The following is a 16,882-nucleotide window of genomic DNA, read 5'->3' on the forward strand; positions in this document are numbered from 1 at the left end:
GAAAAGCAGAATCCAACCGTAATCGCTGAATATGATTATCATTTACATTTCAAAATCATTCAAATTTCGAATTACTTTTCCAAATCCAATTTGAATATAAACCTAATCACATCCCTGCGCTTTAGCACGATATTGGTCCCCCTACCTTGAACTGATTTCACGTTTGACTGTCCATCGTTCCATCGGAAACACGTCTGTGTCCTTGTCGTTTGCGCGTCCGGCCAGTGTGACGTACCATCGTCAGGCAGTCAGTCAGCCGCTCAGTTCGACTGATGTCAGTGTGCCAACCAGACTGGAAGGCGACTACAAATATTCCACCCCATCCCCACGGTCCACCTTTGAGTCCGAACCCGATTCTTGCTCCTATCGTACCATCCCAAGCCCCAAAGCTACGGGAAGCACTCGAAACTGTACGAAAATATTTTAATTCATGTTGTTAAATTGCAGTATGTTTGAATTTATTTTAAAATAATTTTCCATTCCGGTTCTACGAGTCGGTGAGCGAGTCGAGTGACAGACGGGACGGGAAGGACGATCGGACGAATGGGTGGACCCCTCCCCGGGAGGCACTGCCAGCCAGGATGCCGCACTTCGAGTGGAACTATTTGCATTCCGTGAAAGAATGATTTCAATTTGCTGAGTGCATTTCGGGACAACCGAACCCAGGGTACACGGAGAATCACGCTGACTGAGCGAGCACTACAGGAACTAACGGACGGTGAGCCCCGCTAGCGATGATGAAATGTCGAAACGGTACCTACACCCGGTGGTATTTTGTAGCATGATGGAAATATTTAATTCAGAGTTGTTGATTTTGTAGCAAATGTAATAACAAGGGGACCGGTATTCATTTAATTACTGGTCTTTAGGCAGAACCGGATTGAGATGAGTGATTGATTCTTGTGTTTGTCGGAATCGATAAATTTACGGGGGACAGTGCGGAGTAATTACGACGAGAGCGAAACAGCTGGCTGCGAACAAACCGCGATATAATCCTAATGCGGAGGCTTCCCCCAATCGATGTTCGAAACTACAAATGATTCAATTAACTTCGTGCACGCACTTGTTTCGTGGCTCTAGAGCAATCATCTCCTATACGGAATAGGCAGTTCAGCTGAAAACGGAACCCGGACGCCACCCAGAGTCCAATCAACGGGTTCTGAATAGCACACGACTTATCGCTTCGCAGATCTGTGCCATTATGTGTCTAACCAATTTTACCCAGCTTTTGTAAGGGAAAGCCTCTCTTTGTTGTACACCGAACGCCGTTGGAAGTATATGGCGACCGTGCTGACAGATAGCATAGTACAGTTCACACCTATCCAATGTATGAGAAGGAGGACTAAACTTTCAAAACCGATTCCGCCATTCGAGACCGCCCAACGCAGAATTAACTAAGCGCAGGCGTTTTTCCCCGAAGGATAGCGCCACCAGTCTGGCTGGCACCGCGTAATTATAACGTAATTCCGATTTGTAAAAGATTAACTCTACACGTACATAATGACTGACTAGAAGCCTTGCGAGAGGAGTCCAGCACATGAGAAGGGTTGAACTAATAGAACCGAAAGTCTGCCACGCTTTATGCTGGATGAATTCAGTTCAACCCTGTGTGAAGCAAAATCATTCCTCCTTTCAGTGAAAGGCTTTCTTTCTGAACTTAGGATTCGTTTTTATTATTACCGTTTTCACTAATTATAATGATTATTTCATCTTGCGGCTCACCCGTACACATCCTCACACGCTTCTAAAGCCGACTCACGAACAAGATCATTTACGTTTGTGTCATGGCAATCGAGAGCAAGAAAGCCCATTTCGCTGCCATCATATGCTTTTCACATGAGCTCACGTACTCGTCGTTCGGATGAAAAATGAGTTATAGTTTCCACTTATTGCGGAAGCTGAAATTGTGGGCTTTTGAATTAGTCTGCAACGTTTCCGGTTTGTCTGTGCCACACACCACACATACCATCAGACATCAGTCGGTCCATCCGTCGTCGGTGAGTGAGCACGGCTGCCATGACCGACTATTCCGATGGTTCTCTAGCAGCTGCATCGCACTTTCGTTTATAGCCATCCTCATCATCACCGTCATCTCGGGATATAAAAGGGGCATTAACAGCATGAATAGTAGCTTCCGTTTGTAGATCCCGCCACGGGTTCGGGCTTGACTTTGATTGTGTCTGCTGCTTGGGAGGGTCGGATAAGATCACAACATACGAATATGATAAATTTGAATGTAAGTCAATGAACGTAACATGTTCAGGTTTGTTTCACATTACTCAACATGTTTCGACGTCACATGAATACTGGTAAATGTCGATGCATAAAACTTCAAAATCCAATATCTGAAATCCAAGCCGCAACTTCAAATTCAAATTTCACAGTTCAAAAATCAAATTTCTTCAATTCTGCTGTAACTACTAACAGTTAATCTATTTAGATTTCTTCTTAAAAATTGAAGTATAGTAACGACATCTATTCGAGTATAAATTTGATTATATTTATGAGAAATGAAAATTGACCGAAAAATCTAAACGCGCTGCTAAATATTAGAAATATTAAAAAACTCATTTCGCGCCATCTGTGTATCAAAATGATCTTGAGCATCACAATCAGTTACCCGCGCAATCACAGTTGATCGCTGCTGGTATAAGATGAGATATTTCATCGCACACTCACCACATCGAAGCAAGCTGCGCTGCTCGGCTCGCTTTCTTCATTCCCGTTCGATCATGTTTGGCGTCATTTCGTCGCGTTCGGTTTGTCGTTCTAGTCGCTGCCGCTGGCAAGCAATTTCGATCCGGTTCGGTTTCTTGTGCTGCTTACTCGCGGTCTTGTTCATGTTCTTTCGTTTGTTAAAGGTCTATCCGCACTAGACCGATCCGATCCGATCCGACCCGACTTTTTCATCTTCGGATTCGCTCGGGTTGTTGATGTAATGGTATTGGTAGTATGTCGGGCGTCCGACGCAAAAAAGAATCGTTGCCAACGATATTCCTCGAACAGACTCTCCGACTTTTTTCTGCTTCTCCACCGACCGGCTCGAACAGAGAGAGAGAACGTGTGAGGCAACCAAAGCAGGTAAAATGATTCTTCTGCTGGTGTGGGACAGCATGTCGTCCACTCAGAAAGGAAAAATAATATCGTCAATAACTTTTGCTTCTACCCATGCTTGAACGGCTTGACCAGAGGCGCATATGAGATAGCGGACAGATTTGTTTTCCAACCGGTGCGGAATTGATTCTATGCCGGGATAGCTAGGATTCCTTCCGATTTTACTTTCAGGTTGTTTTTGTTGCCGAGCTGGATGTTCAAATTTGTTTATGAACACCGTAACGTAGGATATTTGTGCTATTTGCGGGTCCCGGTTGAATTTTGTACATCGATAGGAAGAATGTTCTCGATTTGTTGACAAATATATCATTTTTGCTTGAAGCGAAACTGAGGCATGTTCTAACCCCGACTGCTGTTAAAATGCATGAAATGATAGCGTTTGGGTTTACAACCAGACTCAGTTTCGCGGTCAAGCAGCGCATATTTCAATTCAACTAAACATTAATTGTTTTTATCGGGGCATACTATGATGGTCGAACCCTAATATTTCTTAATTCGACCGAACGTTTTATTGATTCTAATAATGATCATATTTTATTATTTAAACAACGAACTTCTTTGTTTGCATTGATCGTATCAACAATATTTATGTATAAAAATTACACCAGCTCAAAGCAATAAAACAAAACACGCAAATGATGTGTGTTAAAGAATTCTTCCAATCCAACAAAACAGAATTTGTTAACTAATCCTTTTCTTGAAATGTAACAGAATCTTTTTTTGATTGAATAATGTGGAATTTTCAGCAAAAGTCGCCGAATGCGGAGCGAATATTAGAAAACTTAAGTTGGAAATACCAACATTCGAACAATGTTTCCTATTTAAGATTTGCAGATTGCGAAGTTTGTAGACAAGACTTATTTTAGTTTTGTAATTTCATTTAGGCGTCTTACGCAATATATTTTACTATAGAAGTTTCGCGAACCAATACAGCAAAATCGGTACGTCGTAGAAACCTATGTGATCCAATATAATTTCAAATTAAAAACTTCTAGATGTTTTAATAACGTAAAATAAATTGTTAGTAGAAGAAAGCACGACGAAATAGGGTGATAAGTCACCATTCCTGCAGAGGTGTGGGCGGCGCATTTTTCTACATTCGTGAAGCTCGTTAGAGCATTTAACATTTTAAGCCGTCATATGTTTTCGATATGTATAATATATTGTATATCAAGGCGTTGTGGAGCGTGCACCTTACAATGAATTTTGTTATTTGAATGGTTGGCGTCCGAAAGGGGCTAACCCACATTTTGATTTTTTTATTGTCTATCCCGAGATAAACTCGCATTTCGTCGATTTGTTGTTATATGTTTCACACATGAGTGCGAACGAAACAAAAATAAACGTCAAATCGTTTTTCGCTTGCACTAATGCAAAGAGAATTGGCGCGTGATTCGGCGAACGGCTTGGCGGCGCATGGCTGATATGTCACGATGTGGATTTTAGAAAAGATTCGCAATACAGGAAATGAAAAAAACTTCCGCATTTCCAAATTAACATTGTTTTTATTGTAAAAATACATTATTTTATTAGTAGTTCATTGATCCATGTTGCCAAAAAAATAAGATCATTACATGCACTACTTTTCAATTCACGAGCATTTTCGTAATTCGGGGGGCTAACCCCGGGGGTACCTAGTACTGGGGTCACCTTCATGGTCAACTTTGACTGCTAATAGCAAAAAATCAAAAAATTATTTTCAGAATTCTTAAATAGCAGTACACGTGGATTACTTAGAACTACCAAAAAATGTCGATTTCGGAAAAAATGTGGATTAGCCCCTTGTGGACGCCAGCCATTCATTTGTTAGGGACCGTTCATATACCACGTGGACAAAAAAACCGTCATTTTACCCTCCTCCTCCCCTCCGTGGACAATCCTTTACCCCTATCTGCCCCTACCCCCGCCCGCCATACTATGTCCACGTGGAGTTTCCCATTTTTTGGGCAATTTAATAAAAAAGGAGTTTTCAAAAAGTTTTCGTTTGTGTTAGACTACTATGGCGAAGAAGGTGAATGAAAATCGTTCAAACTTCCACTGCTTCCGTCTTTTGCCAAATTTTCATGGAAATATCTCATTTCTGAACGAAATTATAATCTTTTATATATATGTATTAAAGATTCATCATAATAACATAAAATTGAAGTAACGTATGGATTCTTCAATTGGCCTCGTAATTTCAACCACACGCTTTCAAATCTAAAACTAGAGGTATTTGACCGAGTTACAGAAGATTGAATCAAATGATTCGGACAGAACATTTTTCTCAGATTTTGTTTCGCACGATTTCCTCTGATTTTTTTAATGATTTGCTATTACATACTATGCTGTTATAGGCACTTTGATTATTTCAATATCATGAAAAAATTTGAAGGTATGCGCACACATGAATGACATTACAAATTTATTTCATTTTCTTATAAAAGACAAAATTATAATGATAAGTCCACGTGGACATTTTTAATACCCCCACCCGTTCCCCATGGACAAGCGTGAACTTTCGCGTGACCCCTACCCTCCCCTTAATTGTCAACGTGGTATATTGATGGTCCCTTATTTGTTGTATCTTCACTGACAGACCCTTTGGCCTCAATGGTGGTTGCTTAAACTAATTACATTTCAGGATAGCAAATGTTTTAGCTTTTTTCGATTATAGAGGTGTTAACCTTAAGGTCATTCGCCTCTTCGGGCTAGAAAAATCTCTTATGAAAAATTTCTAACCCTATTTCCGGGGTCGGGACTCGAACCCAGGTGCGCTGCGTACAAGGCAATCGATTTACCAACTACACTACGCCCACCCCTATTTTAGCTTTTATCGAATTCCTCGTCAGGTTGGATTCAAAAGCCGTCGCCACACTGCACTGTTAACAATACACTGAACTTCGGTAACAGCGCTCTGGCGATCATAGTTGGTTCTCCTGAACGGTAATCGCAAAAGAGAGTTATTGCGTACAGCTCAAACGCGGGCTTGAAGATCCAGGCGTCCGAAGATTATAGGACAATCCACCCTGAAATCTGTCTTGCCAAGGAAGATGTCGGAGTGCAAAGCGTATGAACCGACGTTGGCGGGCTTCGATTGTGACAACGCCGTTCTGGTATATAGTACGGATTCCAAACAACAGAACAATATTCTAGTGTTGAGCGAGCCTGTGCGCAATAGTGATTTTAACCAGTGTACGTGGTGTGTGGTTTGCGTATTAGTGCCGAATCCATGATGACTACGAGATCCTTGATGTGAGAGTGTCTTGGAAAGCTCGAGTCGAAGAAATGGTATTTAAACTGAATCGGATGGCGTTTCCGCGTTGGCCGTTGTCGATCATTTAGCCATAAAATAGTGTTGTAAAAACAAAGAAACAAATCATTTTGGAGAAAAGCGTAGTGATAAATTGAAAGAATAACCTATAATACTATAGCTAGTATACAGAAAAAGGAAAAGTTTACAGAAGAAGAACTATTGATAATGGTAGTAGCACTTGAATATGAAGAAGCATCCGTCATAAAGAAAAAATGGGTTCACAAAGCTTGGAGATCGGAAAAATAGAAGTGAGATTTTGAACGTTAGTAAATCGTAGGATGGTTTGAGAAACAAGTTGGCGACAGTAAAAGTTTAGGAATGTACGGCTTTGTGCGCTTGGCCCCTAGACCGCTTAGGGTTAATCCACTTTTCCTCCTTGCTTTGCATGTTGTTCCTTTAATTGCGGTTAGATGGAAATACATTTAATTAAGAACAGGGTACCTTTTAGGTTGCTATTCAACATACGAACGCAAGAGGCTTTAGATGTGGAAGGTTAAACAATCAAAAGCATAACATTTAAAAAATTGGAAATTGACGCACTTGAATGTACATTGTTTTTGGTTTATTAAATTTTATATGCAAATTTTTTTATTTCTTGTTTTAAAAGTCCTTATTTCAAAATATTCAAATTTTTGAATCCTTGAATTTTCAAATTTTAAGAATTCTAAACTTTTAGATTCACAATTTTTTGGATTTTTTAATATACAAGCATTTAAATTTTTGAATATTAATATTTTTATTTTTAACTTCCTAAATTTTAAAACTCCTAGATTTCAATTTTTTGAGCTTTAGATTTTTAGATTTCCAAATTTTTTGATTTTTAAACTTTCTAAATTTCTGAATTTTTGATACTTGGATTTTAGATCTTTAAATTTTTAAACTCTTAACTCCTTAAATTTTTTAACTTTTTGAATTTCTGAATTCTTAAATTATAAAATTTTCAAATTCCAAAATCTTTGATTTTTTAAATTTACAAAATTTTAAATCTTTAAATTCATAAATTTTTAAATTTTTGAATTCCTAAATTTTTAAATGCTTAGCCGAATTTTTAAATTTTTGAATTTTTAAATTCTAATTTTTTTAATTTCTTTGAATTTTCAACTTTTTAAACTGTTAAATCTTTAAAATTTTAAATCCTTAAATTTTCAAATTTTTAAGTTCTTAAATGATTGAATTTTTAAATTCTTAAATTTTTAAATTCTTGAATTTCTAAATTTTTAAAAATTTGGGAATTTAAATATTTAAAAATTCTAAAATTTAAATATTTAAGAAATTTAAAAATTTCAAAGTATAAAAATTTAAAATCCGAAAATTCAAATAATTTAAAAATTTCAGAATTATAAAATATAAAATCTTTGAATTTTTAAATTTTTAAATTCTTAAATTTTTAATTTTTCAAATCTTTAAATTTTCATATCTTTGAATTTTTGAATCTATGAATTTTAAAATTTTATATTTTTAAATTACTATATTTTTAAATTTATAAATTTTTAGATTTTTAAATTCTTAGATTTTTAAATTTTTAAAAAATTAAGTTTTAAAATTTTTGAATTTTTGGATCTTTAAATTTTAAAATTTTTGGATGCTTAAATATTAAAATTTTTGAATTTTCGTATCCTAAAATATTAAAATTTAAAACTTTTAGATTCTTAGATTTTTAAATCTGCAAATTTTTAAATTATTGGATTTTCAAATTCTTAAATTTAAAAATTTTGGAACCTTGAATTTTTAAATTTTTATTTCTTGAAATTTTTAAACTTTTAGAATTTTTAAATAATCAGATTTTAAAATTTTCAAATTCTTAAATTTTTAAATTACTGAATTTTTAAATTCTTAAGTTTTTAAATTTTTAAATCTTTAAATTTTAGAATATTTGAATATATAAATTTTTAGATCTTTAGATTCTTAAATTTCCAAATTTTTGAATCTTTAAATTTTAATATTTTTAAATCATAAAATTTTCAAATTCTACGATCCTTGTATTTTTAAATTTACAAATTTTTAAATCTATAAATTTATAAATTTTTTAGATTTTCAATTCTTCAACTTTTGAATTCCTTAATTTCTAAATTTTTGATTTTTGAATGTTCTTTAATAACTGAATTCTTAAATTTTTAAATCTTGAATTTTTAATATTTAAATCTCTAAATTTTTTAACTTTAAATTTTTTTTAATTTTTAGATCATCGAATTTTTAAATTCTCATATTCTTAAATTTTTAAATTTTTGAATCGTTAAATTTTTAAATATCAGGATTTTTAAATTTTTGGATCTTTATATTCATAAATTTCCAAATTTTTGAACCTTTAAATTTTAATATTTTTGAATTCTTAAATATTAAAATTTTAAAATTGTTATATTTGAAAATATTGCAATTTTTAAATTTCTAAATGTTTTAATTTTTGGTCTTTTAAATTCTTAAATTTTTGAATTTCCCTATTCCTAAATTTTCATATTTTTTATATTTAAAGTTTTAACCTTTTTAATATTTTGAATCTTTAATTTTAAAATTTCAAGCGCTCTAACTTTTTAAATTTTCGAATTGTTTTATTTCCAAATTTTTATTTTGGATTTGAACTTTTTAAATGTTAACGTTTCTAAAAATGTTACATCCTAATTTTTTTTAATTGTTTAGTTTTTAAATGCTTAAATTTTGAAGTTTATGAATTGGATAATATATTAAAAATTCCAAATTTTATTTGATCTAAATTCATATGGATTAATTTTTAACATTGCTGTTTTCTAGAAGCACTAAATTCAGGCTAAGGCAAATTATTAACTTCCGTCATCTGTGAACTTCTCCATCTGCAATTCTTCAATAGCAACATCGTGATTTTCCTAAAAAAACCACTCACCTACACAGACCGCGAAATTTTGGCAATCTAATGAGAGAATGATGAGTATGAGTATTTTTGATTCCGTTTTATTCCAACGAAAGGATCAGTTTATTTTTAATTTCTTAAAAATGTAAAGATCTAAATTTTTAAATTTCTTAAAATCCAAATTTAAATTAATGAATTTTCACATATTTCAATTTTTGAAAATTTTATATTCTTGAATTTTAAAATTTTTATGTTTAAAAATCTGTAAGTCTTAAATGTTTAGATACAGTGAAGACCCGATTTTATCAGCACTCGGTTTTATCAGCTTTTTTGCCCGATTTTATCAGCTTCATATGAAAAATGATAGTTGGTAGTTTTATGGGTTCTAGCAGACGAGCCAAGTTGAATTCGAGTAAATCCTTTCTTGAGCATATTTTCTCATCTTAAAGATCCGAAATATGCAAAAAAAAAAATTTTTTTAACTTTTGCTCTGTCAGACCGCCTTAAGCGAAGTTTAGGCTATATCTGGGGACCAAAGAAGAATATTTTAAGAGCTTCGGTGTCTTAAAAAGAAAGAAAAATATATGTCCCGATTTCATCAATGTCCCCATTTTATCAGCCTAAAATTCACCAAGGGTCTGATAAAAACGGGTCTTCTCTGTATTTATATTTTTTAATCTTAAGATATTAAAATTTTTGGATTTCTAAATTATTAAATTTGAATATTTTGATTTTTTTTCTGATTTTTAGATTTTCAAATTCTCAGTCTTTTTGATTTGAAAATGCTTGGAATCGTTGAATTATAAATTTCTTGGTTTCAAAATTTTTAAATTTTTCTAATATTGGGTTTTTAAATTTTGATGACTGTTTCCAGCGTTTTGAGGTAACAGGAAGTCGCGCCCTCTTGGATTTCAAAGAAGAGTCAATTATTATCTTGCGCCATCTACAAACTTCGCAATCTGCAAATCTTAAATAGGAAAACTTTGTTCAAAAGTTGGTACAGTGGAGACCCGATTTGATCAGTCCCCGATTTTATCAGCTTTTTGACCCGATTTTGTCAGCCTCCTTTCTCGAGCGTTTTTGCTTGACCGCTAAACTGAGTCTGGTTGTAAACCCAAACGCTATCATTTCATGCATTTTAACAGCAGTCGGGGTTAGAACATGCCTCAGTTTCGCTTCAAGCAAAAATGATATATTTGTCAACAAATCGAGAACATTCTTCCTATCGATGTACAAAATTCAACCGGGACCCGCAAATAGCACAAATATCCTACGTTACGGTGTTCATAAACAAATTTGAACATCCAGCTCGGCAACAAAAACAACCTGAAAGTAAAATCGGAAGGAATCCTAGCTATCCCGGCATAGAATCAATTCCGCACCGGTTGGAAAACAAATCTGTCCGCTATCTCATATGCGCCTCTGGTCAAGCCGTTCAAGCATGGGTAGAAGCAAAAGTTATTGACGATATTATTTTTCCTTTCTGAGTGGACGACATGCTGTCCCACACCAGCAGAAGAATCATTTTACCTGCTTTGGTTGCCTCACACGTTCTCTCTCTCTGTTCGAGCCGGTCGGTGGAGAAGCAGAAAAAAGTCGGAGAGTCTGTTCGAGGAATATCGTTGGCAACGATTCTTTTTTGCGTCGGACGCCCGACATGCTACCAATACCATTACATCAACAACCCGAGCGAATCCGAAGATGAAAAAGTCGGGTCGGATCGGATCGGATCGGTCTAGTGCGGATAGACCTTAAAGCGGTGTTGTAATTAAAATATTATTCCATCCGTGAACATCATTATATTTTGATGGCGTCGATCGTTTTCTCGGAAATTCCATCGCGTCAGTCGGTTCCAGTGCGCGATGGGTTGAAGCGAAAATATTCTATGCTGAAAAGAAAAATTGAGCTGGTGATTGATCAGTTATGGGCAGCAAAAAAATTGTTTCGGTTAGTGATAGATATTGAAAATAAAATGAAAGCGGATCTTTGGAATTTGGCTTTAATTGGCGCTTTTTGTACGGGTTGGTTTGATTTAGATGCGATCGTGTTTGTCTTCACCATGGTCGCTAGACGGAAAATTGGCCGCTGTGATTTATATCATAATTATGATTCGTTCACGATCAATAGGAAATTATTTATTGGTAGTGGCAAAGTTTAAAGCAGAGTAAGTGAAAGTGAAAATTATCGATGACTAATAGTGAAAAGGATGTCCGTTAAGGAGTGAAAAAGTGAGAGTCATTTATTAACTTTGATCGAATGTCCGGCACTGCTGGATCTTACAGCTGGATTACGTTTCTCTCATTTAAAGGTAAGTGAGGCAAAGTTTAAGGTATTTTTGTTTTGAAATCGCACTGCACCGGTATAACCTGTGTTACATTCATTAAAACTTGGGTGTAATCAGACTATATCTTTTTGTCGTACGCCGGTGTAGTACTAGGTGAAAATGAAAACATTAGATTGTGAACGAAGCTACAGCATAAATTAAATTTCGAACATATGATAGAACTTTGAATAATTGTTAAAAATATTCCTTTCGTCAATTATTTGACGCTATACAGGTATACCTCGATTTAACATACGCACGTTTTAACATACCCTCGATTTAACGTTATTTTTTCCTCAATTTAACATACATGGTAATTTAAAAAAAAATTGTTTTCATACCATTGTCACTAAAGCGAAATGATAAAAATCAATGCCAATTTTATTCTATGATCCGCTTCAGTGAGGGAATACATCGTTTCTAATGCTTGAAGCAACATAATTTATCTTCGTTTTTTCACTAGATGATGTTGAATACACTAAGATCTAAAAGCTTTATTTATTCTGGTACCGCAAAACAAAGTGAATAAACGAATAGTTTTTGTGGTTCAAGTAATTTTCTGATAAGAGTTTTTTGGGTTTTTATGTGTAAGCGAAACATAAATAACTGGAAAAATATGACCGTTCGAAGTAATAGGGCGGTGACGAGACATTGCAGGTCGGTAAGTCCCACTTTTAGATATTAGGGATAAATGACGTCATGACAGTAGCTCGCATCAAAAAATATGAAGTCTTGAAGTCTCGTTAGTACGAAAGAATTCTCCAAATCCCAAATTGTAAAGTCACATAATCTAAAAATCTCAAAATTTCAAATTTCGAAATGCCTCAATTTGTCTCTAAGTCCCTAAATCCCGAGATCCTAGCACCTCGAAAAAAATCCCGAAGACCAAATTCTAAGATCCCGAAGTTTCAAAATCTCCAAATTCAAAAATCCTGATACCCCCAAATCTGAAATTCCCAATCTCGCAAAATACAGAAAAAACGATCCAGAAAAAACGATCCAGAAATTCCAATATCCTGAAATCTCATAGAGGTGCGCGCCGCGCCGACGATTGTAGGTAAAAATAGTGAGAATTTGTGTCCCTAAAACCTCAAAATCCCAAAATTTGAAAACATCCTGAGAATCCCAAAAGAAAATATCCCCGAGATCCCAAAAGTACTGAAATCCCCAAACCCTAAAATCCTGAAATATCAACCTTTCAAATTCTCCAAGTTTCAACATCCTAAAAATCCTGAAATCCCAAAATTTTACTATCTTCATACCATGCGCGAAAAAATTCCCGAAAACCCCAATATCTTGAAATTACAAAATCTAAAAGTCCCGAGATTCCTGAAAAATCCCGAAATTTCAAATTCTTTTAATTTCCAAATCCTATAATCATAAGAGCAAAAATCTCGAAATTTCAAAATTACTCCAAGACTCAAAACCCCTTAAAATCACAAAATCCCGAAATCTAAAACTCACATTCACCTCCCAACATTCTGAGAAATCACTAGAATCACAAAATCTCAGAATCCCGATTCTTTAAAATCAAAAATTCTCAAATCTATCTTTCCTAAAATTTCTTAAAAACCCAAAATTTTAAAATCCTCATATCCCAATATCCTATAATCTAAAAACCCGAAATCCTAAAAATCCCAGTCTCAAAACTTCTAAAACATCCCGAAATTCCAAAATATCTCCTATTCTAAAAATCACATATTCCAACATCCAAAACTAAATTTCACTGGGTCTCAACATCTTAAAAATATCTTGAAATCCCAAAATTGTAGAATTTTAATTTCAAAATATCTTAAAATCCCTGAAGTTTAAAAATCCTAAATTCATTAAATCACAAAATCTTAAAATCCCCAATGTCCTAAAATTCCAATACCAATATCTTGAAATATCACGATCTTAAAAACTCCAAATTCCATAAAAATCTGAGATCTTAAAATTATGTTGTCATAAGAATGTAAAATCCCGAAGTTTTTAACTTTCAAATTCACCAACGTCCCAAAATGTCCTGATATACCAAAAATCCAAATTCTAGAATCGTCGTAAAATCACAACCCTAAAATCCTGAAATTTCAAAATCCCAGCATTAAAAAATGCCGTTATCCTGAAATCCAAAATTTTTAAATACTGAAACCCCAATATCCTTTAATCGATAAATTCTAAAATGCCGAATTTTTTTTAAATCCCGAAATCCCAAAGTCTAGTCAAAGAACATCTAGTAATCATAGTATCTTAAAATTTCTAAATCCTAAAATCTGGAAGTACCAATGCACTGAAATTCAGTAATCGTAGAACATCATAATCCTCTTATCTCCAAATCTTGAAATCCTGAAATTCGACAAATCTTCGAAACCCTAATTCCCCTAATCATTGAATCCTCATGTCCCTAAATCTAAAAGCCTTGAAATCCCCAAATTTCCAAAATGCTGAATCTTCTTCAGATTCCCAAATCCACCAGGTCCGATTTTTCCCAAATCTCATAATCGCCTGGTTCCCAAATCTCCGAAGCACCTGAAACTCCCCATATCCCAATACTCCCAAATCCACAAATTTCCGAATCCTCAAATTCCAAAATCGTTCCCTTCAAATTCCTAAACCCCACATATCTCGAAACACCCCATATCTTCAATTACCGAAATCTCCAAAATGCTTATATTCAAACCGTTCGGAATACCGTATGTTCACAAAAAGGGAATTGGAAAATGGGAAAGTATTAACAGAAAAATAAAACCAATTTAAATTACAATATGAAAATATAAAAAAATGGAAAAATCCAAAATGGAAAAATAAAAAATGGTGAAATTGCAAAATTAAAATGTGACAAAGTAAAATGGAGAACATTTGAAATAAAACAAGTAGAATAGCAAAAAAAAAATAATAAAAAAGGGAGACGAAAAAACTAAGATGGAAAATCAGAAAAAGTTAAGATAAATATTGAAGAAAAGGAACAAAGAGAAATAAATTAAGAAATGTAAAAATAAAAGAATGCAAAGTTATAAATCGGAAAATTAGGATAATACAAAAATAGAAAAATGAAGAAAATAAAAGGTTTTTTTATTTCAATTATAGAGGTTTTAACCTTAAGGTCATTCGCCTCTTCGGGTTAGAAAAATTTCTAACCCTATGTGCGGGGTCGGGACTCGAACTCAGGTGCGCTGCGTACAAGGAAATCGATTTACCAATACGCTACGCCCACTCCCCTAAAATAAAAGGTCCTTAGAATAGGAAATTTGATAAATGGAAAGAATTGAGAATGGTATAATACCACAATGGAAAAATTTTCCTCCCCGGACATCAGGGGGAAAAATTTTCGGTGAAATCACTCTTTTTACGTTTTTCTATTTCGTTTATAGAAATTTTAAGCTTAGGATCATTCGCCTCTTTTGTCGGTATTGTAAAGTTCCTAAATCTATGTGGAATCGAACCCAGATGAGCTGCGTAAAAAACAATAGATTTACCAACTACAAAAAAACGAAATATTGAAAATGAAATGGGAAATTAGAAATAAGTATAAACATCAGAAAAATGGGGGAAAAAATGATAAAGTTAAATACAGTAAAACCCCGTTTTTATCAACCCTTTAGTGATTTTTTGGCTGACCAAATGAGGGCCATTGAAAAAATGGAACATATTTTAATCTCCTTTCACTGAAACGAAGCTGTTAAAATATCCTTCCGTAGCCCCTAGACCGAGTCTAATGACCTTTTCTGATTATTTAATATACATTTCCTTTAAGAGGGTGGGGTTGTCGAGCGCAAAATTTATGAAAAATTGGTTGTTTTGTTTTTTGATATTTTGCATTCTTTTGACAAGAAATATAAGCTCAAGAAAGGATTTGCTCAATTTTACTTGGTTCGTCTACTAGTGCTAGAGCCCATCGAACATATTTCCATGTGAGGCTGACAAAACCAGGGGCTGGTAAAATCGTGTCTTCACTGTAATAAAAAAAAAATTTTACCGGGAATATATACACTTCATTTCGTGATCAAAATTCAGTACCCAACTTTACCGTTACGCTCGAACCCATCTTTTCAACCGTGAACGCTAGAGATTTGACGACTTCGATATTCTTCTTTATCAAAACATAACAAATATAATTGTCGAAGACATTACAATGCCACGGCCTACTTCGTTCAAGATTCCGAGTTATTAAGGGAAATTGATCTTAGACCATCTTTTGAATTGTACTTCAAAGTGTGTTTGCATTTGAAGTTGGCGTTAAACTATTTGTAAAACTTTTTTTTTTTTGGTGATCGTCTAGTAAATATTTGGAATTACAAAAAGACATTCAAATGCAACCCTCGATTTTGTGGCTACACGTGTCTCGTCGAAAAACCATCAATGCAACCAGTTTTCCATGACAATTTTTGTTGTCAGCATTTTCATTGAACTTCTCTCAAGCTTGAAAGAATTTTCTTTCTGGGACTGAATCCTAACACCATGATAAACCAACTTAGCTTTGAAATTTATTTTATCATCCAAAGGCACGTGCGGACAGTTCCAAAAACACTAGGCGTAATGGGTAACAAAACCTATTAGCTGCAAAGCCTAGCCACTACAACCCGTTGCAGAACGTGACTTTCGGTTTCGACATACTTGACAACCAACCCAGAGAATTGATGGTTAAAAACGTGTTAGTAGAAAATGTTGAGCTGCCTGCGTCACACGTAAACGTAGCAAATTAAAAATAACCGACTAAAGAGACGATTATATTAATCCCTTCAAAATCGCCTTTTCTCTGTCGAAGGCGGAGCTTGAGTTTCGGTTCACTTCAATTTCGTACGTAAGAATAAGAACCCGCATCGCTTTGTTCGTCGTGTCACCATTTTCTGCACCGGCACGGCTACCATCACCACGTACATATGTATGACTCTGGCGGGGCTCACGTTACGGAAAAATAAAACTAATTGCATCCTGCGAAAAACTCATTACCCTGTTCATCGGAGCGCACTTCGACATGGGTGCGCTCCCGTTTCGCCTTTAAATTAGAAGATTTTAGTCTGTTTTGCCATCGCCAAACCATTCCACGGGGGGTGCATCAACAGCGAATGGGGACTTGTACTTAGTTCTTAGTTTCCGTTAGTATGGGAGACAAAAAAGGGAACCGAGTGTCAGCCCGGATTCTTTCTCCATCGGTTGCAAAGTTGGGACGGTTTTGTTTTCTCGAAAACAAGGTAGCTTGAGGTAAAACGATTCATACGTAACGCGCGTTGTCTGGATTAAAGATGTGAACTGGTCAATTGTGAGGAAGGATGGGATGGAAACCGTTTTCGCTGGTATTTGACTGTTGAAAATCATTTAAATCGTATCGTTTGATTTGAAACAGTAGCCT

The 16,882-nt window shown here is 34.8% G+C and overlaps 1 protein-coding gene across 4 annotated transcripts in view; it reads left to right on the forward strand.

Moving 5' to 3' along the window:
* The first annotated feature begins 2,758 nt into the window (after positions 1-2,758).
* LOC131676689 (uncharacterized) overlaps positions 2,759-16,882 on the forward strand; it is a 32,863-nt gene continuing 18,739 nt past the window's right edge. For 3 of the 4 annotated variants that reach the window (XM_058955942.1, XM_058955943.1, XM_058955941.1), the window contains exons 1-2: positions 2,759-2,861; positions 10,988-11,538. The gene's annotated coding sequence lies outside the window, so the exon portion shown is untranslated. The remainder of the gene's footprint in view (positions 2,862-10,987; positions 11,539-16,882) is intronic. The other variant, XM_058955939.1, reaches the window with a different exon arrangement.

This window comes from Topomyia yanbarensis, chromosome 1 (genome assembly GCF_030247195.1).
Source record: "Topomyia yanbarensis strain Yona2022 chromosome 1, ASM3024719v1, whole genome shotgun sequence".
Lineage (NCBI taxonomy): Eukaryota > Metazoa > Arthropoda > Insecta > Diptera > Culicidae > Topomyia > Topomyia yanbarensis.